General features: G+C 44.1%; 1 protein-coding gene across 8 annotated transcripts in view; it reads left to right on the top strand.

Moving 5' to 3' along the window:
• The window catches only part of LOC126272615 (protein rolling stone-like), a 154,056-nt gene that overhangs the window by 77,934 nt on the left and 48,863 nt on the right, over positions 1–27,259 (top strand). Inside the window, exon 1 of one of the 8 annotated variants that reach the window (XM_049975568.1) lies at positions 15,244–15,347. The exons of the other annotated variants lie outside the window; for them this stretch is intronic. The gene's annotated coding sequence lies outside the window, so the exon portion shown is untranslated. Of the gene's footprint in view, positions 1–15,243; positions 15,348–27,259 lie in introns of those variants that run through there. 8 annotated transcript variants of the gene reach the window in all.

Raw genomic sequence — 27,259 nt, forward strand, 5'->3', positions numbered from 1 at the left:
CTAGTGGGTAATGAATAATGAATTGTTCTATAGTCAAGGTTTTCTTACACTGTAGGCAATTCCCACGTTCATGTTCACCAAATGCTGAACAATGCTACATGATCTGCTAAGAACTTAATTTAACTTAGTAAATCTAGAACAAAGTCAGTGTAGTACCCATTCTATAGTTAAAATCTTAGTTTTGTTACTGAAAATACTGGCCCAAAATAGTTTTGATTTGTAATTCAAAAGTCGTCAGCACTCCAAAAGTCGCCAGATGAGCCGCTAAATAATTTTTGTCGCTAACAGTTTTTTTTTGTCGCTAAGACGAAGGCAAAAGTCGCTATTTCTAGCGACAAAGTCGCTAAATTGGCAACACTGGTTGTGGTACGTTCCGTGACAGTTGACAGTAGGCAGTCAATCCGACAATGACACATATTTCAAGTATTGTTTGTGTAGCCTGTTTAATTTGTGACAGCTATCTTGCATAGTTGTCAGGATACAATAACATGGGTAGCACTCCAGAAAGCATGTTCATGACATTTTCAACCGGTATAATGACGTATATAGACTTAATACTAATTTACTACCGATATTGTCTGAAACCGTTGGCAATAAAATTTCCTTTGCGTGATGGCTCCACTTTTGCTAATAGCTCTCCTACTATCTAAATAGTATTGTTAACGATTTCAAACGCATTTGAGTGATTTTAGTGAACCGTCATTTTTCCATCGTGTGGCTATGGCACACGATAAAAATGTATCCCACATTATTGCAATTATGTCATAAACTTTTATCTGCACAAAAATGTCATTAGCTCTTCTTTACTGTAGATTTATTGTGGACCTGCTCGTAATTGTAAATTTTTCCGCAAATTGGTAAATACATTTTTTACCAGATTAAAATTTCCCCGAGTAATATTGTTTTTCCCCCAGATGATGAACTATTGAAATTTTGTACAAAGGAATCTATAACCTCACCAAGGACTTTGGAAAAAATGAACATTTCTCGAACGTCTGCTGCGACTTCACTTCAATAATGTCCGATGCCTACATCAGTCCACTTAATTTTTATGCTCGGCTATGCCATAATCGAAATTGTATCGTTGCCGAATGGTCAGCTATCTGAGGATGCGTGGCGCAGCTCAGAATAAGGATATCCGGTCTTACCGAGGAAATTTGTAAATATTTCCGTAAGAAAATAATGCATCTCATATTCCATCGGCTTCTGGCGTCTTCGGATCCATTCACCTCGTGAATCCAGAAAATTGCAAATTGAGGAGATCAACAGACGCCACCTGAGGTAAGAAATCTGCTTTTCGAACCATCTCCCAGTGTACAACCCGACAGCGACTCTTCTGTTAGCGAAAGTGACACAAGCAACGAATGTAACTGATTTGAGTGAAAAATGTACAATATCGAATAAAAAATTTCAATACAGAAATTTCGACTTCTAATTCGTTTTGAGCGTCCCGTCCGTCTCCGTAGCGTAGCGGTAGCGTTATCGCCTACCACGCAGGCGGCCCGGGTTCGATTCCCCGTTAGGGGACTTGGTGTTGTGTGCATTTCATCATTATATTCATCATCATTGGGGCGCAAGTCGCCGATGTGGCGTCAACTAAAAGAACTTGCAATACGGCGACCGAACTTCTCTGAATTGGGCCTCCCAGCCAACAATGCCATTCGATCATTTCATTTCATCAGCGACCTCACAATACTTTATACCCGAAGTTTACTCGGATGAACTAAATTTATAATTTTTAATCAGCCAAACGGGTTCCGCCTTTTGAATCTTGTAACTCCGACATCCGATTTCTAGTAAGCGACCCAAAGAATCTAAAAAAGAAACACAGTTTTCTAGGATTCTATACTTATTTTTCTATTGTGTCCAGTTTTAAAGCGAGTTGGCCCACTGTGCGCTGTGAAAAATCTTATCTTTGTTCTACCAGCTCAGTGGGAGTGGGCGAGCAAAGTACTATAGGCGTGTACCTACACTCCTCCGACAATATGATGTGTGCACGGTCTAGTTCGCTCATGTGTCAAGTCAAAGTACTCCCGCACTCCGGCAATGAGCTTAGGGGAACAGCTGCAGGAATCCTGTACAGTCATCCTGAGCAAAGTGGAGATGATTCGTTGTTTGCCTTCCTCCGACTTGTTATGAAGCGTCAGGTGTGTGTCTGAGTCGTGTGGATGACTGCGACGAGTGCCTGTGCGGTATAGTGTTGGGTTTGTGTCGTTATGGATCAAGGGGAAAATGGTTCAAATGGCTCTAAACACTATGGGACTTAGAACTACCTAAACCTAACCAACCTAAGGATATCACACTCATCCATGCCCCGAGGCAGGATTCGAACCTGCGAACGTAGCAGCAGCGCGGTTCCGGACTGAAGGATCAGTGGAAGGGAGAGGGTGAAACCCGGTGCCGGCATATAACCTACTCCTATGAGACACTACGGAGAGGTTTGGCATTCAATACAGGGCACTGGCACAAAGACTGGCGACCAGGAAGTGTACACTACCACCACTTCTCCTTTTGCTGATGGAATACTAGCTGTGAAAATTACCCACCACCAGGGTTCGAACTGCTAGTCCCCGAGTCGATCGCCACCGCAACGGCGTGCATTAGCGAGCCCGCCTGCGGAGTCAGCTTCTCTCATATGTACACCACCGGAAAAATTCTTCTGTCGGAGCACAAAAATGCGAATACGTTCCTCTCCATTTAAAAGACCCTGACTGGAAAGCGGGGTACCAACTGACTCGTTCTACTTCCATCAGCAACTTAAAGAATTTTCCTAAAAATTTTGGCATGCCAACCTATTGGGGCTTTTTTTAACATGCGACTCACCTCAAACTCCTACAAGCTGTTACTCAATCACCACCAATAGTCCATAGCTGTAAGTAGCTTGTACCCATCCACTCATTCACTCATTCAGCCTAACTCATTGTCATTATCCCTATGTGTCTGTCTTTGTCTCCGTGTCACAGCCACAATCCCCTTCGTTCTGTCCTACTACTATAGTCACTTCTTACTTTCACCGCTCCCTCTTAATTACTCTTACTGATAATATATCATTCCATCCTTTCTACTGCTGTTGTGTCACTATCTCTATCTCCCTCGTTGTCATTTTCACATACTCTGTCATTCATTATCAGTGGCTCTCACGCACCTCTACTTTCTCTTTGTCTCTCCCCCCCCCCCCCCCCCCCCCCCTCTGGCACTCATTCCTTTTCACTCATTTCCTAGTACTTTCGGTCACTGTTAACTATGTTCCACTGTCACTGTATCCCGCTTTTCTCTCACACTGCCATTGTCTCCTTCCCTCTTCCCATAACACAACCACTGTCTGCTATCTTCCAGTATTTATAACTTTTCCACTGTCATTGTCTTTTTCTCTTTCAGTACAAAACATGCACAAATATGTTCGCATGCCAAAATTTTTAATAGTGCTGAGGAAGGTAGAATGAGGCACCTAGTTGCCCCACTTTTCAGTGAGTCTTTTTAAATAAACACAAACATATTCGCATTTTTTGTATACCCATAATAGCATCTTTCCGCTAGTTCTCCTTTGCAGCAGACATGTAACTCAAATAAAATTAAATGAATAGGTTAGTAAAATTTTGATAGTTTACTAATATGAAATCGAAATAACGCAAGACTAATTTTACACTCAAAAAAATTTGCATGTGCTTCTGTACCACGACATAGGATCCCCAGATGATAACGGAGACACTTTACAGTAAATTTCTCTGTGCTGCGTCACTTTATGAACTACATTTTCGCCTCACATCGGATTTTACGTCCGTATTTTACGTGTACAAGTACGGTAACCTCAATGTCTCGGGAACGGATAAAGATATGAAGAAAATTTACAAGGTTGTTCGAGATCGGGATCTTATGAATACTTCGTAAAAATTACAGGCATTTACTGTGCACAGCTGTCTCGGAATCCGCGGCTGGTTTTTGATACCTAAAAAACAGCTTTTTGGGGTGTTTCGCGATAACGGATAAACATTTTTGAAAACGGTGAGATGGCTGCCCTGGACAAATGCCTAGAAAATATAGAGTTAAAATTTGAGCAATTTGCTGCCGTTATTTATTATTTAGATTTCGTCACATACAGAATTTTACAAGTAGGATAACTTTGAACCTCTGTATCTTGGAAACAGATAAAGATATCAAGGAAAGTGTCAAGGTCGTTCGACATCTGGATTTCCGGAATATACTGTAAAAATTCCAACCATTAGCTGTGTGAATCCGTCTTGGTATCCTTGGCTAGATATTGTCCCGCTGATGACGGCGTAAAAAACTTCTTTGGGGGGTTTTCCGAAGAACCGCCCATGAGGTAATGGTGCCTCCACAACTCTCATCGAGCCCACCGTAGACCACATAAGGTGCAAGAAGAACCACTGGATTTGTTCCGTTTACTTGCGTTGAAGGAAGAGTGTAACTTTCATATTTCGACCCTGTACTTTAGGTTAGTGACACTAAGATGATCCTTCTTGTGGGTATACAAATTATTACTCTCGAGTCAGAAACATACAAGCTTACAGTAGCCATACACATCAATATATATACATTGTTTACATTACTTGTGACCAGTACTTTGCAAGCCCTAAGACACTTGGAGCGGCTTGCAGGGGATCAATCTTCGTGCAGGATTTAGGGCACAAAGGGCACTGAAGCATGTGGCTTGTGGTTTGTCCTTATCCACAGTCACAGGACGTATCTTCTGCCATGAAGCCTCAGCTCTTCAGGTTGTCTCTGGATCGTCCAACTCCTGATCATAATCTGTTTAAAGATTTCCACACCAGCCAGCTTTCATTGTGACCAGGTGGTGGTTCTTGAGCTTCTGGCATCCATCCGTGCAGATGAGGCGTCGAGTTCTTCCATAACTCCAGCTTTCTCTTCTCTGGTGAAGTGGTGAGCTGCTCGAATGTCCTCAGGAAGCTCTTTCGCGAGCTCAGCCGTTGTTGTGGTGGATTATGTCCGTGCAGTGGATGGACACTGTTCTGTTCCACTTTCAGTCACTCCTTAGGGAGCCACTGCTCTGAGTACCCATGGTGGCGCTGTGCCAGCCAAGCAGTAGAGTTTATCAGTTGGGTAGGTCATAAACAACCTGTGATCAACCTGCAGGTTTCGTTGAGAGCAATGTCTACTCGTCTGGCATGAGATGGCCTGTAAGAAACTGGGGAAGCATATTTGGCAGTAGAAAAGCACAGTGCCGTTGCAGGAGAACAAATAGTTTATGGATGTGAGCCCCACTGTGTCCCCGCTACTTGAATTAGCTTGTTTCGAGTGGCGATTTTCATTTTGGTGTTATTACAGTGACTTATGAATGTCCAGAATTCTGTCGAGAGTGACTCCCAAGTATTTAGGGGCGTGACGATGTGATTATGCTGGAGTTGGATGCCTGACCATTCAATATGTAGCTCACCGTTAGATTCCCTGTTCCTTAAATGAAAGGCACACGCTTGTGTCTTCGAAGTGTTTGGTCTGAGTTGGTTCCGATTGTAGTGTTCCAAATGCAGCCGTCAGGTTTCTCTCCACTGTTTCAAAGCATGAGCTCTGCGTCGCAAGGGCTAGGTCATCTGCACATAAGGATCTCCTTGTGTCCGGGGTCAGTGGCTGGTTGTTGGTATAAATGTTGAAGAGAAGTGGAGCCAAGACGCTTCCCTGAGGTAGACCATGTTTCTGCGCTCTCCAGCGACTGCGTTGTCCTTGAAATTCAACAAAAAAAACTGTAGTTTTTGGAGGAGGGTGCTGATTAGTCTAACGAGGTGGGCGTTCTTGATCATATTGTATAATTTTGCATGGAGTAACCGATGATGGACAGTATCATACTCTGCTGTGAGATCTACAAAGGCTACACCCGTCACTTGTCGGGGTTCATGAAAGGAGCCTCCACGAAGACTGCAATGATTTCCGACCAAGATAAGACTTGCAATCGGGCGTACCCTGGGCGTCAGGTTTCCCTGGCGGCTGATCCCTTTACACCAGAAACGTCATCTTGGTCCTTTTCAGGACCACAGTTGACCATCATATCGGTGAATATACCAATGGCTCAATGTCCAAGGGTATCCAAAACACCTCACCTACCATTTTATCACCAGTAGAAGCCCAGGTATGGGCACTGGAAAATCCAGTTTTTATGCGCGGCGTTTTGGAGCTTATTAGGTACGCATGTTGTAACATGCATTCTCTTAAACTAAACTTAACAGTTAATAAAGTACAATCAACAGTACAATCAATATTAAAATTTATGTCCCCCTTTTTTGTGAACTTCAGGCAACATCAATTTGGTAATATTAAATGACGTGTCTTCTGCTTCACTTAACATGTCTATGTGCCTTAAGTTACTTTATCTGCGGCTTCAACAATCAGTTCCTAGCTGATGGTGGCCAAACAAGCGGAGAATCGAATAGTGAGATAATACTAATTGCTGTAGAGCCTCAAGACAGTATTTCTATTTGGATCCTATTATCATGTTTTGCTTAAGTGTTTAAGGAGCATTCAACTAATGTTTAAGTTATATTTAATACACCAGTGCTGATAATATTGTAGAAAAATATATTTTATTGAGAAACGAAAGGTTCGTCAAAACTGAAGGGAAATCCGTAAAATTTGGAGATTTCTGCAGTCACCGCTCTCCCACTGCTTCGCAAAATATTTATAGCGATTAATACTCAGGCGACACAGAAAAATATGGATCGAACTTCTTTTCAAACTTAAGAATTTGGAGCTAAAAGACGAAATATATGTCGATTATTTGTACTGTAATTTAATTAAAATAGTGACTTTCAATTTCTCGACGCTTGTCAGATATAGACAGGGTACAGAGGTTAGCAGAGGGCAGGGCCGGCCGTTGTGGTCGAGTGGTTCTAGGCGCTTCAGTCTGGAACCGCGCGACCGCTATGTCTGCAGGTTCGAATCCTGCCTCGGGCATGGATGTGTGTTGTCCTTAGGTTAGTTAGGTTTAAGTAGTTCTAAGTCTAGGGGACTGATGGCCTCATATGTTAAGTCCCATAGTGCTCAGAGGCATTTGAACCATTTGAGAGGGCATGGCTGACTAACACCTACGTCCGATATACAATGTCTAATCTGAAGTACCCGGATACCACTACCGAAATCCGGAATTGACCACTAGATGTGACGGGAGGCGGACCCGCCAGTGTAGAAGGAAGCGGGGAATACTGTGTTGTCGGTAGGGAACCAATAGCAGAAGAATGGGTCGGTCACGAGAGCTGAGTGACCTCCAGCCTGGATTAGTTATTGGATGTCACCTGAGTGACAGATCCATCAGCAGCATTTCAACCCTTCTAAAGTTATCCAAGTTGACTACTGATCATGTGACAGTGAAGTGGAAACGCGAAGAAATAACCACAGGTAAGCCAAGACCATGTAGACTTCACATATTGACTGACAGCGCCCGTCGAGCACTGCGGAGAATGGGTGTAAAAAATCGCAGTAAATCAGCGGAAGAAATCACACGTGAGTTCTAGAGTGCTGCCAGCAGTTCACCTAAAACAGTGACAGTGCGTGAGGCGTAGGGATTTCAAAAAGATGGGGTACATAGTCGACCAGCTCTTCATAATACGCACGTTTATGTGGCCAATATTAAGCAACGGTTGAGGTAGTGTAAAGAGCAATGTCACTGGATAGTGAGTGGCTGGAAACAGAGATCTGGAGTAATGAATCACGCTGTACTCTACGTCAGTTCGAACGAAGTGTTTGGATTTGGTGAACGCCTATAAAACGTTACCAGCCAGCATGTATGTTATTTACAATACTGGCCATTAAACTACACCAAGAAGAAATGCAGATGATAAACGGGTATTCATTGGACAAGTACAGCTGCCCATGCAGCTTCAACACGATACCACAGTTCATCAAGAGTAGTGATTGACGTATTGTGACGAGCCAGTTGCTCGGCCACCATTGACCAGACGTTCTGAGTTGGTGAGAGATCTGGAGAATGTGCTGGCCAGGGCAGCAGTCGAACATTTTCTGTATCCAGAAAGGCCCGTACAGGACCTGCAACATGCGGTCGTGCTTTATCCTACTGAAATGTAGTGTTTCGCAGGGATCGAATGAAGGGTAGAGCCACGGGTCGTAACACATCTGAAATGTAACGTCCACTGTTCAAAGTGCCGTCAATGCGAACAAGAGGTGACCGAGACGTGTAACCAATGGCACCCCATACCATCACGCCGGGTGATACGCCAGTATGGCGATGACGAATACACACTTCCAATGTGCGTTCATCGAGATGTCGCCAAACACGGATGCGACCATCATGATGCTGTAAACAGAACCTGGATTCATCCGAAAAAATAACGTTTGCCATTCGTGCACCCAGGTTAGTCGATGAGTACACCATCGCAGGTGCTCCTGTTTGTGATGCAGCGTCAAGGGTAACCACAACCATGGTCTCCGAGTTGATAGTCCATGCTGCTGCATACGTCGTCGAACTGTTCGTGCAGATGGTTGTTGTATTGCAAATGTCCCCATCTGTTGACTCAGAGAACGAGATGTGGCTGCACGATCCGTTACAGCCATGCGGGTAAGATGCCTATCATTTCGGCTGCTAGTGATACGAGGCCGTTGGGATCCAGCAGGGCGTTCCGTATTACCCTCCTGAACCCACCGATTCCATATTCTGCTAAGTCATTGGTTCTCGACCAACGCGAGCAGCAACGTCGCGATACGATAAACCCCAGTCGTGATAGGCTACAATCCGACCTTTATCAAAGTCGGAAACGTGATGGTACGCATTTCTCCTCCTTACACGAGGCATCATAACAACGTTTCACCAGGCAACGCCGGTCAACTGCTGTTTGTGCATGAGAAATCGGTTGGAAACTTTCCTGATGTCAGCACGTTGTAGGTGTCGCCACCGGCGCCAACCTTGTGTGAATGCTCTGAAGAGCTAATCATTTGCATACCACAGCATCTTTTTCCTGTCGGTTAAATTTCGCGTCTGTAGCACATCATCTTCGTGTTGTAGCAGTTTTAATGGCCGGTAGTGTATTATTCGGATTTCGTCACATACCGAATTTTACGTACAGAAGTAGGGTAACTTTGAAACTATGTATCTTGGAAACAGATAAAGATATCACGAAAATTTTCAATCTAGTTCGAGATCGGGGTCTTAGGAATATATCATTAAAAAATCGGCCATTTACTGTGCATAGCCGTTTTGGAATCCTCGGCTGGGTTTTGGTCCGCTGATGACGGCAAAAATACAGAAAAAACTATTTGTGGAGTTTTCCGAGGAAATGGTGATTTTTTCTTGGTTAGGGAGTTGTTCTCTTATTGCGATTAAGAAAATTCTAAAATAAAAGGGATACGAACACATTTAATAACACTGTGCTCTGCGTTCAGAAAAGCAACAGTTGCGAGACGATGAGTGTTTTTGTCAGCATGACAATGCAACCTGTCATAAATCAGCGCCTGCGACAAAATGGTACGTGAACAGTAAGATTCCTGAAATGGAATATCCTGCACAGTCCCGATCTGAACCCAATGGAACATCTCTGTGATGAGTTTAAACATTAATTTTGTTCGAGATCCCAGCGGCTAACATTACTAAATTCTCAATTTTCAGCTCTTGAGCTGTTATTCCTCCATAGACATCCGCACGTCATTGAACATGTAGCCAGCAGGGTTGAGGACGTCAGAAAGGCGATTGGTGGAAATACCTTTCATTAATCTCAACTAATAGGCAGCCGGATACTTTTGATCCGCACAGCTCTCGCGAATCGGTATGTTCTAGCCAATCAGAGTGGACATCATATGCACTCTGTATATGCTCCGCTCTTTATCTTGAAACGACATCTCGGCTCTCTTGTTGTCATCTTCAAGAGATGTGGGTTGGTGATTAAGTCACTGGGCTCCCATGGGGCAAGCTCCTTTTCTAGTTCACATTTATCGAGAGTATCTTGAGGCAGCTAATCGCCACACGTGACTGGAAGCGAATGTGTATCATTCGTATTTATGAAAGTGTAAGACTGAGGATGCTTACAATTAAAGATCAGACACGTTGACGTCGTCTATTGAAGGATCGTAGAGCACATTCTAAGATAAAATACAGGACTTTTAAAAAAGAATGACTTGATTTCAAAACTCTATATTTATTGACAAAAAGTTACTACGAACTCGGGATAAATTGCAAAAAACTCACAAACCTTAAAAATTTAGCTTCGCTACTACAAATACTCCATATATCTACCACCAGCAGCCGAACGAACAACATCTAGCGGATATCAAAATTCGTCGTAAGCTTTACGCGTTTCTGCTTTTACAGAAAGTATGGCGGCTGTTATTCTGTTCTTCGCTTGTTCTATGTCACGAGGTAAATGTGAGATGAACACACTTTCCAGCACATATCGCCACAAGAAAAAATCGCATGGAGTCATGTCTGTCGATCGTGGAGGCCAAGAACGCAGGGGACTGTCTTGGTGTCCCGTGCACTCTACCCGTTGATGCGGAGAGTCATTGAGAAAGTGACGTACGTTGTCGCGCCAGAGTGGTTAGAGCTCCGTCCTGTTGGAAAATGAAGTCATCGGAATCATCCTGAAGTTGCGGAAAAAGCCAAGTCTGTGCATTGAAGACAACTCAACGCTTCATAGGGTGCACGGACCCCTAGACACCGCCTTCCATTGTTGGCATCGGAGATCGCCAGACATAACCTCACAGGAGCTTTTCTTGGGGCGATATATGAGAAGGGAAGTGTATTCATTCCTCGTTTACCTCGTGAGGTAGAAGAAGTGAGGAAGAGAATAATGGCCGCCATAACATACGTAAAATTAGATACGTTGTGTAAAGTTTATGACGAATTTAGCTATCGCCTCGATGTTCGTGCTGCTGCTGGTGCACACAGAGCATTTGTAATGTCATACCTAAAACTTTAAGATTTTGTGGGTATTTTCCAATTAATCCCATGTTTGTGGCACGTTTTTATCAATAAATATGGAGTTTTGAACTGGTCATTCGTTTTGAAACATCCTGTTTTGTGACGTTCCTGGTGGGAAACGAACGTCTGTCGAAGATTCGCCACGGATCCAGGAAAAACACTACTGGTGTTTAAAAATGGTTCAAATGGCTCTGAGCACTATGGGACTTAACTTCTGAGTTCATCAGTCCCCTAGAACTTAGAACTACTTAAACCTAACTAACCTAAGGACATCATATACATCCATGCCCGAGGCAGGATTCGAACCTGCGACCGTGGCGGTCGCCCAGTTCCAGACTGTAGCGCTTAGAACCGCTCGGCCACTCCGGCCGGCGGTGTTTAAAAGACAGCTTGCTTTTTTCGTACACGACATCTTACAAACAATGGATGCAGATGAAAAGGTAGATTCCGTTTTATCCTATTGCCAAACGGCGTTGCACACTGCATCACATCGTTCAATTCTAACCAAGATACGATTATACTAAGTGTTTTCCCATATACGTTAATGGAAAGTATTTTCGTGATACAGGTAATTTCACAATACTTTCTTCTTAACACACTGGGAGCACACCTTTTGGAAGGGCAACGCGTAACTTCGACTTGTAGTTCCTTGGAACATCATTATTGTCAGCAGCACAAAATATTGTTGACCTAGCTGCAAGCGCTGAGTCGAGAGAGAAAAAATGTTAGTGCTTGTGTCGTTGTTCGCCGTATAAGATATAATTGTTGTAGCACGGTGTGCACTAAATGAGGTGACCAGTCAAAGTGAAAGTTATAAGAATGTATTACTTTCTTAGTTCCTAATTCGGTATGTATCGCACTTAGGTTTGTTATTTACGCGACAAAAGCTACAGCTTAAGTTTTGGAAGGATTTTCTTAGCTTCTTTGGGTTTGTAACGGTGAGGTTTACCAGCGATGCACTGTTTTGCACTATATCTCGGTTTCTTTGTACTTTACACACAGTGTACTAAGCAAAACTCATTACCTTGTAGTGTATTGAGTGAAATTGATTGGCTATACAGGATGTCCCAGAAGGAATGGTCAGTATTTAGGGGTATGACAGGAACGACCATTCGAAGCAAAAAAGTCCAGCAAACATGTTTACCCTAAGAGCTATGGGCACTTCTTCATCTGTGACACTGTCAAATATGTCTCTCCTACTGCGCAAGTGCTCATGGCTCTCAACGTTTGCGCTAAATAGTAACAACTCCTGCTCGGACACCATGTGTATGTAGATGTAGGTTTTCTGTGCGTTTCCAAAATTCGAGTAAGGACTGTCGAGATGGTTCCTCTGACAAGGAAACATCCGATTTCGTTTCCCACCCTGTTCCGTTTCTAGCCTGTGGTAAGTCTCAAATGACTCCATCGTCGATGGGAAACCCTGACAGTGCTTGTCCTAATAATACTCTGGTGTGTAAAACTTGTGGACGAAAATAACTTTCGCGTGATGTGTCAGTGCCTAGTAGCACAGCTCGATGAAACTAGGACCATACATAGAAAGAACTACTGCAATATAGTACAGATGGTAACTGACAGAAATACGCAATGAGACGAACAGAAACGGAACTTCCATTCACAGACAATAATTACACTGAATTCATCGCGATTTATGATGATCCCCTGATTAATACATAATGCGAGACACGGTTCTTAATAGGAGATACGATCACCACGGACGGCAGTGCGTGTTCTGCTATGTGCTCCCATGCTGGTTACAAGGTTGGTGAGGAGTCCTTGTGGTACGGGTTGCATCACTCCACTAACGTCTTTGACATTATGCTGGATGGTCAGCGGTACATGCGGACGCGCTGTAATACGTTTCTCCAGCACACCCCAAACGCACTCGATGGGTTTTAAGTCGGGGGAGCGGCCAGTCTATTCGCCGAAAATCCTCTACATCCATACTCCGCAAGCCACCTGACGGTGTGTGGCGGAGGGTACCTTGAGTACCTCTATCGGTTCTCCCTTCTATTCCAGTCTCGTATTGTTCGTGGAAAGAAGGATTGTCGGTATGCCTCTGTGTCGGCTCTAATCTTTGATTTTATCCTCATGGTCTCTTCGCGAGATATACGTAGGAGAGAGCAATATGCTGCTTGACTCCTCGGTGAAGGTATGTTCTCGAAACTTCAACAAAATCCCGTACCGAGCTAATGAGCGTCTCTCCTGCAGAGTCTTCCACTGGAGTTTATCTATCATCTCCGTAACCCTTTCGCGATTACTAAATGATCCTGTAACGAAGCGCGCTGCTCTCCATCGGATCTTCTCTATCTCTTCTATCAACCCTATCTGGTACGGATCCCACACTGCTGAGCAGTATTCAAGCAGTGGGCGAACAAGCGTACTGTAACCTGCTTCCTTTGTTTTCGGATTGCATTTCCTTAAGATTCTTCCAGTGAATCTCAGTCTGACATCTGCTCTACCGACGATCAACTTTACATGATCATTCCATTTTAAATCACTCCTAAAGCGTACTCCCAGATAATTCATGTAATTAACTGCTTCCAGTTGCTGACCTGCTATTTTGTAGCTAAATGATAAGGGATCTATCTTTCTATGTATTCGCAGCACATTACACTTGTCTACATTGAGATTCAATTGCCATTCCCTGCACCATGCGTCAATTCGCTGCAGATCCTCCTGCATTTCAGTACAATTTTCCATTGTTACAACCTCTCGATATACCCTAGCATCATCCGCAAAAAGCCTCAGTGAACTTCCGATGTCATCCACAAGGTCATTTATGTATATTGTGAATAGCAACGGTCCTACGACACTCCTCTGCGGCACACCTGAAATCATTCTTACTTCGGAAGACTTCTCTCCATTGAGAATGACATGCTGCGTTCTGTTATCTAGGAACTCTTCAATCCAATCACACAATTGGTATGATAGTCCGTACGCTCTTACTTTGTTCATTAAACGACTGTGGGGAACTGTATCGAACGCCTTGCGGAAGTCAAGAAACACGGCATCTACCTGGGAGCCCGTGTCTATGGCCCTCTGAGTCTCGTGGACGAATAGCGCGGGCTGGGTTTCACACGATCGTCTTGTTCCAACTGCACACCACCTGCGTCGTTCGATGCGCTCGCAGATGTTCATCCACAAAAATGAAGTCAGGGCCGAGTGCACGTCCGAATACACGCACATTAGGAAGGAGGGCAGTGTCACAATTACATTGACAAGTGCGTGTCCCGTGCCCAGAGATTGAGAGGTCAGTACACGCACGCAAAATTATTCCCCCCCTCCCCCCCCTCACAACGCAACACCCTTACAACCAAAACGTCCATGTTATGTGGCGAGAGTTGGGAATACATTGTCAAGGGTGCCCCCTTTCTATGGACGCCAAGGCGCGAACGCATCGAACAGCGCAGATGGAGAGGCTAGTGGCACGAGATGATATTCCGTGAATGGATTGGCTTGCCCGTCCCCTGGATTTACACCGTGGGATGCGTTGGACAGACATAGCGCAGCACGTCCACATGCGCCAACAACCGCCCAGCTATTGTCAACTGCCCCGGTGGAGGAATGGAATGCCCTACCACAGGAACTGCTTGCCTACCTTGTGGTGAGCATGGGAGCACATTTGGAGGGCATGCATTACCATCCGTGGTGATCACACACGCTATTGAGAACCATGTCCAGCCTTTTGTAATGTCCAGAGAACTGTCATAAATCATGGTGATTTTAGTGTGTTAATATCTTTAAATAAAAGTGTCATCATTCCTGTACATCTCATTAGATACTTCCTCGAGTTGCCTTCTGCACTATACTGTACAGTGTTTTTATGTATGGTCCAAGTTTCATCAAGCTATGTTAGGTGGTAGTGAAGCAACAAGCGAAAGTGTAGTGTCCTCGTTGCCATTGTAAGAGTCTTGCACTGTAGGAAACATGGGAGAGGAGGTTGTTATGGGTGGCTGATATCCTCTTTCTACAACACAAATGCCCACGTGAATTAATACGAATGTTTACTTGCTCTACAAACATTTACTTAACTGAAACAGAGTCCAGCGGTTGTGGTACAACCTCATCAGCTATACCCCTCTTGCAGACACTATCCGTAACCTTGCTATTATCTGATGCTATGTACTGCCGTAGCCTGAGACGTGAACAGAGCCTGCACTGCAATGAATGACAAAAGCCAAACTAGAGTGTGAGAAAGGCCTGGCCATACAGAATGCGGCCTGACCGTCCGGCCTGTGGCCTTGAACCGCAGCCGGCAGGCCGCACTGTTGAATCGCTCGTTACTGTATGGCGGCGGTCACACAGAGTGCGGCTCTGACGCACCGGCCGCCGCCGGGTTGTCACAGAGCGGCTGCTCTGTTGGCGCACCCGACTGCTCTGTGGTCACACTGCAAGCAGCGGCGTGAGGTGGTTGTTGTCTTGCAGCTCTTAGTGCATGGATCATGGACACAGAAAGGTGAGACAATACAACTTTTTGTATGATACACGCGATCCTGATATGGAGGTAGAATACTTTTGCCCTCGATATACTCTTGATAGAAAGCTGAATTCTCAGAAATAGTTTTGTCACTGTACGTCCGTAATTTCCATTATCAACTACTGTAAACTCGTAGTATGGATCAACGATCGCCAGGAGAACGAGCAAAAAGAATTGTTTGTAACAGAAGAACTGGGATCCACTATCCTTCGGGCATTTTAACCTGATATGCTTTCCGTCTATGCTTCCAAGGCAGTCTGGAAACCCCCACATCTCTGTTGTAGGAGTAGGTAAATACTTGGATTGTAGAACAGTCCATATTGCCTGGCACACTTTTTCACAATTTCTGAGACTGTTGAAAGTCTTAACCGAAAAGAAAAAGCTATGGTCTGGTGACTGTCGCCTGTAGTCAAGTATCTGGAAAAGATTAAAATTAATTGTGCCGATAGAACGAATAGATAAGTTAACAAGCAAAGATATGTTTGTTTAAATTCACTGACAGTGTTATGAATACAATGAAACAAAACAATCTATTAAGTAGAAAGTTCTCTCTAGCGGAACATACAGGACTAGATGTTACTATCGTTTGCTGTATTCGTAAACATTGAAGATAAATTTATCACTCCACCCGTAACTACGTTGTGGGATAGCGCTTTCTTCTGCTGAACCTTTCATATGATACAGTAAAACTGAAATGGAATAAATTATATGACTTCTGTTTGAAGCACAAAGAGGCCACAAATTGTAAAACTTATCTCAAAGAAATGGCTAGTCTGTGCCTTGTATCAATTGTCTTTCTCCAGTTCGTTGTGCACTTCTCGGTGCTACCTTTTTATCAGGCGACGCAGTTCCTCGAAACGTTCTCGCGACATACGAAAATATTTGAAGAACCTACCTTCGTAAGACTCCAGCTCAATACACAGACGATGGTATTCTCCTAAGCTTTCTCTCTTGCTATTAATGTCGTGCACCCAACATCTCCTCTTCTTGGTGCCATTTCGTATCGCTACTCATTTCTGCACTTAACAAAATAAACAAAACAAAAAAAAGAAAGGAACTTGCACAAAGATAACGTATCCCGCGTGAAGCTTCCAAATCGTCTAACACCGAGGCAATCGCGCTACGCATGCAAGCTTAATAATGGGGTTCGGCCCTTGCCACAGTGTCGGTTAACAGCTGACGCATCAAGAGTCGCTGCGGCCGGCCGTTGCCTGTGTGGCGTCCCTGGCCGCTGACGGGCCCGGCCTCCCACTGCGCAGTCCGTCTCAGCGACAGGTCGGATTCTGTCTCGCCAGGCCTTTAGTGAAGCCCTGCGGTCAGCGGCGGTGGCCTAAATACTTGCTGTTGAGAGGGCGTTGGCGGTCTGTTGCTTGCGAGTCTGTCTCTGGCATCCCTCGTGGTAGGCGCGCCTGATCTAGCACCTACTGTCGATCTTCACACTGCATCTTTGCCAACCGGTGTGCTGGCGACAAACTATGCCAGCACAGAAAGTTACTTCTGGATTTAGATTTTGCACACCAGTGTGTTTATTCACTCACTGTGCAGAATGCGAATTTCGCAATCAGTTATCGAGAGTCAGGCTCACTTAACAGATGCGTTCTGTTGTAAAAGTAAAGCTTCCATCGTTTTGAAGATTGGTTCTAACAACATAATGTTTTACTACTCATGGCCATCTATGTGGCACATAATTCTTCTGATATGGATAATGCTCTCAAATACCTATTAATGTTGTTGCACTTTCTAAATACTTTGTGCCAAAGAATGTCCAACATGCAGTGTACCTCCACCTTAAAGCAGGGATGCATACCCAGTTTCTCGATGTTGATATATTCCTAATATTGTTGTCGGCTTTGGAAATTACTGAAGTTAATGCGCGGCTGGTGTGTCCGAGCGGCTCTAGGCACTTCAGTCTGGAACCGTACTACTGCAATGGTCACAGGTTCGAATTCTGCCTTGGGCATGGATATGTGTGTGATGCCCTTAGGTTAGTTAGGTTTAAGTAGTTCTAAGTTCTAGGAGACTGATGACCTTGGATGTTAAGTCCCATAGCGGTTTGGTTTGGTTTGTTTTGGGGAAGGAGACCAGACAGCATGGTCATCGGTCTCATCAGATTAGGGAAGGACGGGGAAGGAAGTCGGCCATGCCCTTTGAAAGCAACCTTCCCGGCATTTGCCTCGAGCGATTTAGGGAAATCACGGAAAACCTAAATCAGGATGGCCGGACGCGGGATTGAACCGTCATCCTCCCAAATGCGAGTCCAGTGTCTAACCACTGCGCCACCCCGCTCAGTAAGTCCCATAGTGCTCATAGCCATTTGAACCATCTGAAGTTAACGCCTTGATGGAAAATTCGGCTGTATTTTAGTAGATGATATTTTTACTCTTCAAGAAATCAAGACAGCCATCTCAAAAAAGTAGTTGTACTACAATGGACTCAAATGGTAGAGTGACTGTGGAAGAAGTTTGTAGTGCAAGATATTCAGAACTTGCGTTAATAATCATCACAACAGGCAGGACTGCGAACTAACCACTTGAACTGTGGATGAGGGTGGGACTGGAGATACTGTGGACGGACGCTCTCTCACCAAGAGAGACAATCAGGTGAAGCAACGTGGTTGGCCACATACTCAACCATTCACGCCCATCGTTACTCTGATAGAAGGAATGTTGGTGGTAAAAAGACGAACAGAAAGGCCGTGACGGTAACTCAGGGACAGGACTGAAGCTGGCAGGAAATACGAGGACAACAAGAGTCTGACTGCAAAAAGGGAGAAAGTGTGAGCGGATCCACCAATTCTCAGGTTGAGGTGCTGAGTGTTCTAAGAACAGTCAGTTTTCGATGCAGTCTTCCTTACCGTGTGTGGCGGAGAGTAATTTTCATACCAATGTCGCTTGTCACTTATCCTCTTCCAGATAGAGGTGCTTTGTGGGAAGAGCGCTTCCTGGCTTGGGCTCGAATCTCTCGATTTTTATCGTCATAGTCTTTTCGCGAGATCTAGGATGAAGCAATATAGTGATGACTTTCCTAAAACCGTACGCTTCTGGAAATTTAGCAGCACGCCACACCATGATGTAGAACGCTTCTCTTGCAGAGTCTGCCGCTGGAGTTGGCTGAGCATCTCTGTGACACTTTCGCGCTTAACTTAATGAGCCTTGTAACGAAGCGTGCTGCTTTTTTTGGATCTCATCTTGCTTTGGACCTTTTCTATTTTCTCTACCAAACCTATCTGGTCCAGATCCCAGGCTGGCGAACAATATTCAAGCATTGCTCAAACGAGTGTTTTGTAAGCTATTTCCTTTGTTGATGGACTACATTTCTTGAGGATTTTTCCAATGAATCTGTCTGGTATCTGCCTTACCCGCGACGAATTTTATGTGGTTGTTCCACATACTCCTAGATATTTCATAGAAGTAATAGCTTCCAGTGAACGAAGAATTTTTAACATGTTGCAGCCCTGTCAGCCATTTAGCCATCCGGGGCAGGCGTGCGGCTCTTCGACGGTTTAAACACCGCCCAGCAATGGACAGTCTCTCAACCTTTCGAATCGCGAGAGCAAAGGCTTGCCGTGCCATTAAAGAGAGCAAAAAGCGGTCATGGCATGAGTTCCTGAATTCCCTCAATCGTTCCACTTGTTCCTCAAAAGTATGGGAAGCCATCCAGAGGATTTCCTGTAAACACAGCCATTTACCAATAGCTGCAGTGTTGAACCAGGGGTGCTTCCAAACAACACCTAGAACATTGCTCAGACGCTGGCCGAGCATTTTCCACGAACTACTGCCAATGCAGGCCAGGATCCAGTTTTTGCTCGCTACTGAGAGAGAGAAAAGTTGGACTTTAGGCAGAACAGTTGTGAGGCCTACAACTCCCCTCTCTCAATGAGGGAGCTCCAATCGGCACTGACTGGGACTTCTGAAACTGCACCTGTCCACGACCACATCCGGTACTGCATGCTTCGACATCTACCAGAGGCGTCAAAGGAAATCGTCCTCGAATGTTTTAGTCTAATATGACAGACAGGTGTCTTCCCCAACTCGTGATGGGAGGCAATTCTAATCCCTCTCCTCAAACCAGGAAAGGACCGCACATGTCCCGGTAGTTATCGGAGTATCGCGTTGATGAGCTGTGTAGGAAAGACCCTGGAATGGATGGTTAACCGTCGTCTGGTCTGGCTTTTAGAGACCCGGCAACTCCTTAGCCGCTCTCAGTTTGTATTCCGAAAGTTTCGGTCCACGGTCGACAACCTGACCCTCCTACAAGCTGCTATTCGGCAGGCTTTCCTCCGTCAGCATCACTGTATCGGCATATTCTTTGATATCAGTAAGGCGTACGATACTACTTGGAGGCACAGTATTCTCACATAACTGCGTCACTGGGGCTTTCGTGGCCACCTCCCCATTGTCATTCGGTCTTTCCTGTCTCAACGGTTTTTTCGGACTCGAGTTGGTCAAACACTGTCTGATCGATTTGTGCAGGAGAATAGTGTCTCCTGGGGTAGTGTTTTAAATGTTACCCTCTTTGCCATAGCCATCAACAGTATAACATCTACGGTAAGTCCAGTACACTGCTCCTTATTTGTGGAAGACTTTTCTGTTTTCTGTTCCTCCGCCAGTGTTGCAACGATGAGCTGTCAGTTGCAACTTACAGTGCAGAGGCGTGGGCTGCAAAGACGGGTTTTCAGTTTTCTGCCAGTAAGAGTGTGTGTTCATTTTAATCGTTAATTTGCCTGCCTTGCATATAGGGGACACTATCCTACATTTTAGAGACACAGTGCAGTTTCTGAGCCTCATTTTTGACTCCAGGTTGTCATGCCTGCCACACCTGCGAGACTTGAAAGCCACAACCCTGAAGGCACTGAACATCCTTAAGTGCCTCAGCCACATGTCTTGGGGAGCGGACAGGGTGCGTCTCCTCCAGTTTTATCGGGCTTTAGTGCGTTCACGGCTGGGCTACGGGTGCACGGTGTATGGGTCAGAAAGGCCCTCTTCTTTGCGGATCCTTGATGCTGCCCACCATGCGAGGATTCGACTGGTCATGGGTGCTTATCAGACTAGCCCCATACCCAGCCTCTGTCCTGAGGCGGGAGAACTGCCACTTACCATCCGGCGGCAGCTCCTGTTGGTGCGCCAGGCTTGTAAGTTTCTTGCAGCTCCAACCTCACCCACTCACCATATTGTTGGTTGTCCCGCCGGCCGGTGTGGCCATGCGGTTCTAGGCGCTTCAGTCTGGAACCGAGTGACCGCTACAGTCGCATGTTCGAATCCTGCCTCGGGCATGCATGTGTGTGATGTCGTTAGGTTAGTTAGGTTTAAATAGTTCTAAGTTCTAGGGGACTGATGACCACAGATGTTAGGTCCCACAGTACTCAGAGCCATTTTTTTTGGTCGTTCGCCCCTGGAGCGCCTTTTTTCTAAACGTCCACAAAACACGATACCGTTAGGGGGCTGTGTGCAACGTGTGCTGGAGTTCCTCAGTGTGGTGCCAGTACAGCCCCAAATCCAGAGTTTTAACCTCCTGCCACCCTGGTTACTGGACAGGCCCAGACTGATTTTAGATTTGATGCGGTACAAGAGAGATTGCACTGCTGCCACCGTTTTTAATGCAACATTTTCTGCCATTTTATCTGAGCACCACGACTATTTAGCTGTTTTTACAGATGGGTCGAAACAGGAGGATTCTGTTGGTTGCTCTATTGTTTTTCCAGATCATGTCTCCAAGGTCCGACTACCTCAAGCATTTACTGTCTTTAATGCAGAATTGTCTGCGATCTTCCGGGCACTGGAGCAGATGAGATGCTCTTCCCGTCCTAAATTTCTTGTCTGTTCCGATTGACTAAGTGCCCTTCACGTTTGTATGCAGCAGATAAAATAGTCCAGAACATCCAGGATGGAGCGGTTCTAGGCGCTATAGTCTGGAACTGCACGACCGCTACGGTCGCAGGTTCGAATCCTGCCGCGGGCATGAATGTGTGTGATGTCCTTAGGTTAATTAGGTTTAAGCAGTTCTAAGTTCTAGGGGACTGATGACCTCAGAAGTTAAGTCCCATAGTGCTCAGTGCCATTTGAACCATTTTTTGAACCATCCAGGATGCCCTCCTCCAACTACGACGACTGGGGAAGGAGGTGGTTTTCTGCTGGGTTCCAGGGCATGTGGCACTGCTGCGAACGAAAGGGCAGATCTCGCAGCCAGGGAGGCCTGTCTCGATCCGCAAGTATTTCAGTGTGCCATCCCCCTGTACGCACTCACCTCGCTATTGAGCTCATGAGTCATGCGTCAGTGGGAGGATGAGTGGCTGAAAATGACTGACAATAAGCTCCGTTTACTCAAGCCCACAACGCATGTGTGGTGTACTTTTTCCAGCCCCGTAGATGGGACGAGGTTCCCTCACTCGGCTTCAGATAGGCCACAGTCCTATGACGCATGGCTTCGTGCTCCAGCGAGAGGACCCCCCAGTGTGTGGTACTTGTGGCGTCCAGGTCACATTTTATTGGATTGAGTTTTATTTTCTGACCAGCGGGCCGCGGCTGACTTGCTGGTGGATCTGCCATCTCTTTTAGGAAATACTCAAACGAATGTGGTTAAAGTTAAAAGACTTGTCCAATGTTTTTACCAAGATTTTAGGGAGAGAGTCTTGATTTGTTCACAGGATGACTGGGTCGCCCATATTTTACGTAAATGGCCAGCCAGTGACAATTTCCTGTGGCATCCTTGACGCTCATTTCTCGTTTTCCTTGTGTTTTATTTTCTTACATAGCATTTTTCATCCTTTCCCGCTTTCTTTGCGTGTATGCTTCCATTTTACTAAATTTGTCCACATTCGTTTCTTTAAATGGCTGTCAGGACGCTGATGACCTCGACGTAAGCCCCAACACACACACACACTCACACACACACAAAATAGCAGGCTTTGTTCTCTTTGCTCGAAACTCTTCAGTTCTATAACACAGAGGATCCATTATTCCGTACGCTCGTATTTTGTTCATTAGGCGGAACTACATCTAAGCTTTCCGGAAGTCAAGGAACTCACCCTCTGCCTGGACGCATGTATCTACTGTTTTTCGGGTCTCGTGCGCTTATTACAATACCAACACTTTCTGCACAAATAAAGAAGATGTTCAGTGTTCAGTCAGAATGTTTACTACTAAAGGATATATTGGTGCTAGCTGCTTACAAGTATACCTTAGGAGCAGCGGTTCTACAACAAATGTTTTTGAAACAGGATGTGTCTACAGTCCTGTCTCTTGCGTCACTCTGCCTATTTCGATGTCAGCCAACACTACAGTCGTTACACCAACATTCGCTGCTTACCAGTAAAGACTCGTCAACCGTGTTGCATTCGCTCGCGTAGACTATATTGTTTTCAAAGATTTTTTATTTGTTTTTCTTTAATCGAATTGTTTACCTTTTCTCGTTTTTGTTAATCATGCCTTTTGCGTTCTTGAGGTGATATTTCCATTGAAACTTTCATCCCCTATCATATATTTCTTGATACCTGATCGAGATTTGAAACACCGATTTTTATAGCTTTAGCCTTCAAATTTTTTTTCAATGTAACGAAATATTTTCTAAAAATTTTCATCCCCTAATTCACCACTTCAAGGTTTGAATTTCCAAAAACAAGTATTTTTTTATTTCTAGCCATGAAGCCAAATACCAGTTTTCATAGACGTAGCCTTAAAATGCCTAGTAGTTCTTAATAATGATTTGTTCCCAAAAAAGCTTTCGCTCTCTATTTTACCATCTTAAGGGTTGAATTTCCAAAAATGCTGAAACACGTATTTTTTAATTTCTGACTGAGAAACCAAATACCCATTTTCGCAGGTCCAGCTTCGAAATTGCCTTAATAACGAGACATTTTCAAAAAGTCTTTCATCTCCTGTTTCGCTCTCTTAGGAGCTGAATTTCGAATAATTACTTCTTGAACAATACTTACAATATAAGATGAACACGCTCTCCAAATTTCAAGTTCCTGTCCTTAGCAGACTGAGCTGGGCAGTGATGAGACAGCGAATCAGTTTGGCCATGTTGCACCCCCCTACAGATTGATTTTCAAAAACAGCCAAATGCCGATTTTCAGAGATTCAGCTTTTCCATTAAAACTTTCATCCACTATTTCACCCTTGCAAGAGCTGAATTTCCAAACACAGTGAAACATGGATTTCTTTATATCCAATCGATAATACGAATCCAAATTTTCATAAATTTCTTCTGAAGCTCAACAACTTATGAAGAGCCTTGGCCTCTTCAATTATCTCTTTTCCATTTATCCTGGCCCCTTGCCAGCATTTCCCAATCCCTGTAGCCCATCTTCCGAAAGTCTTCTACGACTCCGTCCTCCCATTTAGTTTTCGGTCGACCACTTTCTCTCTCCGTCCTGTGGCTTTCCTTGTAAAATAGTTTTTAGCGTTTCCCTATCATTCATCTGTACCACATGTCCAGCCCACCGCAATCTAGATGGCTTCACAGTTCTTTTAACAGGCTGATTTTTGCAGATGGCGTACAACTAATGGTTGTATCTCCTCCTCCATCTTATCCTTTCGCAAATTGGGCCAATGATTCTTCTGCGATACATTTAGCGTTAAAATGATTTCATAATGAAATATTTTCGCAAAATGTTAATAAATCCCTATTTCATTCGCTCAAGCGCAGAATCTTCAAAATCAGTGAAACACACAATTTTTTTTGTTTGTAACCGAGGAGTCAAATACCAATTTTCATGGGTGAATCTTGAAAAATACTTTAGTATACTCTACTAATGGTTTATTTTCAAAAAAACCTTTCATCCCCTATTTCACCACTTAGGGATTAATTTTCCAAATTTCGTTCTTCAACGGCACCTACAGTATAAGATCAATATCCTCTGAAAATTTCAAGTTTCTACCCTTAATGGTCTGGGCTGGGCGATTGAGTCAGTGAATGCGTCAGTCATTCGGGACATTGCCTTTTATATACGTAAAGATAGATGATTGTTGTATGTACTGGTGTACTGGAACATCACCGCCCTACGGTGTGACGGAATTATCGTGCAGAATCTGTTTTTTTTTTTTTTTTTTTTTTTTTTTTTTTAGTGATCTGCGTTCGAACGTAACGTGTCTATTCCAAGAGAGTAGAAAATACTAGCGTTTTCGGAGATGAGACATTCAGTCTTGACAGGGAAGGTGGCAATGGGGAGGGGGTTATAGTACCGTATTAAACTGGATAAAATGACTTCAGAAATCAGCAAATATATTACTTCAACAGATTCAATCATTTTTTTATAATTATGTAGCGATATAGGTTGCAATGTATTTCAAACACATTTTAACAAAAGAAAGCGGCAAATAGCTTACTATCTAAACCAAAAATATCATTTAACTTAAAATGGGCATCTCATTATTTATTAATATACACTGGATGTGTATTAATGTACGAGTACCACTTACAATAATCAAGAAAGCTAAAACATGCCGGGTATGCCTACCAACACTTAAATTGCTGACCCCACACAAAAACTTCGAAATCGCCGGACATCTGCGTCAAATCGTATTATTTTCCCGGGCACACACACATTCTGTAGACACGTTTTTACCATGAAATCCAAAACAGCTACCAAAAAGTACTTTAAGCAACACCAAATTTTACCAGTTTGTCGGTGGAGGACTTCAACTCTTCTTTTGTTAAGCGATAATCCATTATTCCATTCCCCAACCCCCCCCCCCCTCCCTGCCACTAGCCCCCCCCCCCCCCTTGACCGACTTCTAGAACCACCGCTGAGTCTCGAGAACACCAAGAACTTCTCGAGCGTCAAATTCGCGGTGTAATCCACAATCACATTGAAGCAGAGCAGCAATCGCGCTGACGTCACAGCCAAGCGATCGCACGCGTCACGTCGACGTCAAAGGACGTAGTGCACGTCATTTTCCGGTATTTGGCAGCGCTGACTGGACTGCAACACCTTTTTTATTGTGTCAAGGGCGTCAATGCCCGGGGGGGGGGGGGGGGGGGGGAGGGCATCAACCCTCAGGAAAAGGAAAAAATATAGTGTATTCAGGTGTTTTTTTTTTTTTTTTCAAGAAAATAATTCAAAAGTCGGTATTCGTTTTAAAACAGATTCGCAACTGGAACTTTCTTATGACTACTTACACATTGCTATTTATCTTCCAGAATATTAGAAATACTCCATTCCAAGGTCGAGACCCTCCCCCTCCTACAAACTACCGTGTGGGCGCCCTTGGTGTGTCTGAGGTGTACAGGATATGTTTTACATCTAGATTCAACTGTTTGCGAAGAACTGAGGTTTTCTTCTTTTATTACCTTTTTTCAGTTGTATACTTACGTGCAATTTTTCCATCAGTTATTGTGCATAAATATTTTGGAACCGTTTAAATTCGGTAGTTGTAATTGCATTACATCTACGGATACATGAAAAAGAAAGTTTGCAAAATTTCGTAGGTGATAACAATCGTTGCAAAATTCCTTAATTAACTTATCCAGAAACATTTAATATTGGCTGAATTGTATGAACTTAAGAGTATTTTTGAAAAAGTTCTACATCAAAACAAATAATTCAAATTATGTACCGTATCACAAGTCACAGATGTATGAGACAGGCGAAATACCCTCAGACTTCAAGAAGAATATAATAATTCCAATCCCAAAGAAAGCAGGTGTTGACAGATGTGAAAATTACCGAACTATCAGTTTAATGCGACACGGCTGCAAAATATAAACACGAATTCTTTACAGACGAATGGAAAAACTGGTAGAAGCCGACCTCAGGGAACATCAGTTTGGATTCCGTAGAAATGTCGGAACACGTGAGGCAATACTGACCCTACGACTTATCTTAGAAAATAGATTAAGGAAAGGCAAACCTACGTTTCTAGCATTTGTAGACTTAACAAATTTGACAATGTTGACTGGAATACTTTCTTTCAAATACTGAACGTGGCAGGGGTAAAATACAGGGAGCGAAAGGCTAATTACAATTTGTATAGAAACCAGATGGCAGTTATGAGTCGAGGGGCATGAAAGGGAAGCAGTGGTTGGGAAGGGAGTGAGACAGGGTTGTAGCCTCTCCCCTATGTTATTCAATCTGTATATTGAGCAAGCAGTGAAGGAAACAAAAGAAAAATTCGGAGTGGGAAGTAAAATCCTTGGAGAAGAAATAAAAACTTTGAGGTTCGTCGATGACATTGTAATTCCGTCAGAGACAGCAAAGGACTTGGAAGAGCAGCTGAACGGAATGGACAGTGTCTTGAAAGGTGGATGTAAGACGAACATCAACAAAAGCAAAACGAGGATAATGGAATGTAGTCGAATTAAATCGGGTGATGCTGAGGGTATTAGATTAGGAAATGAGACGCTTAAAGTAGTAAAGGAGTTTTGCTATTTGGGGAGCAAAATAACTGATGATGGTCGAAGTAGAGAGGATATAAACTGTAGGCTGGCAATGGCAAGGAAAGTGTTTCTAAAGAAGAGAAATTTGTTAACATCGAGTATAGATTTAGTGTCATTAATTCGTTTCTGGAAGTATTTGTATGGAGTATGGCCATGTATGGAAGTGAAACGTGGACGTTAAATAGTTCAGACAAGAAGAGAATAGAAGCTTTCGAAATGGGGTGCTACAGAAGAATACTGGCTGTAGATTAGATGGGTGTATCAAATTACTAATGATTAGGTACAGAATAGAAATTTGTGGCACACCTTGACTAGAAGAAGGGTTCGGTTAGTGGGACATGTTCTGAGGCATCAGAGGATCACCAGTTTAGTATTGGAGGGCAGCGTGGAGGGTAAAAATCGTAGAGGGAGACCAAGAGATGAATACACTAAGCAGATTCAGAAGGATGTAGGTTGCAGTAATTACTGGGAGATGAAGAAGCTTGCAGAGGATAGATAGAGTAACGGGGAGAGCT

Source organism: Schistocerca gregaria, chromosome 5 (genome assembly GCF_023897955.1).
Source record: "Schistocerca gregaria isolate iqSchGreg1 chromosome 5, iqSchGreg1.2, whole genome shotgun sequence".
Lineage (NCBI taxonomy): Eukaryota > Metazoa > Arthropoda > Insecta > Orthoptera > Acrididae > Schistocerca > Schistocerca gregaria.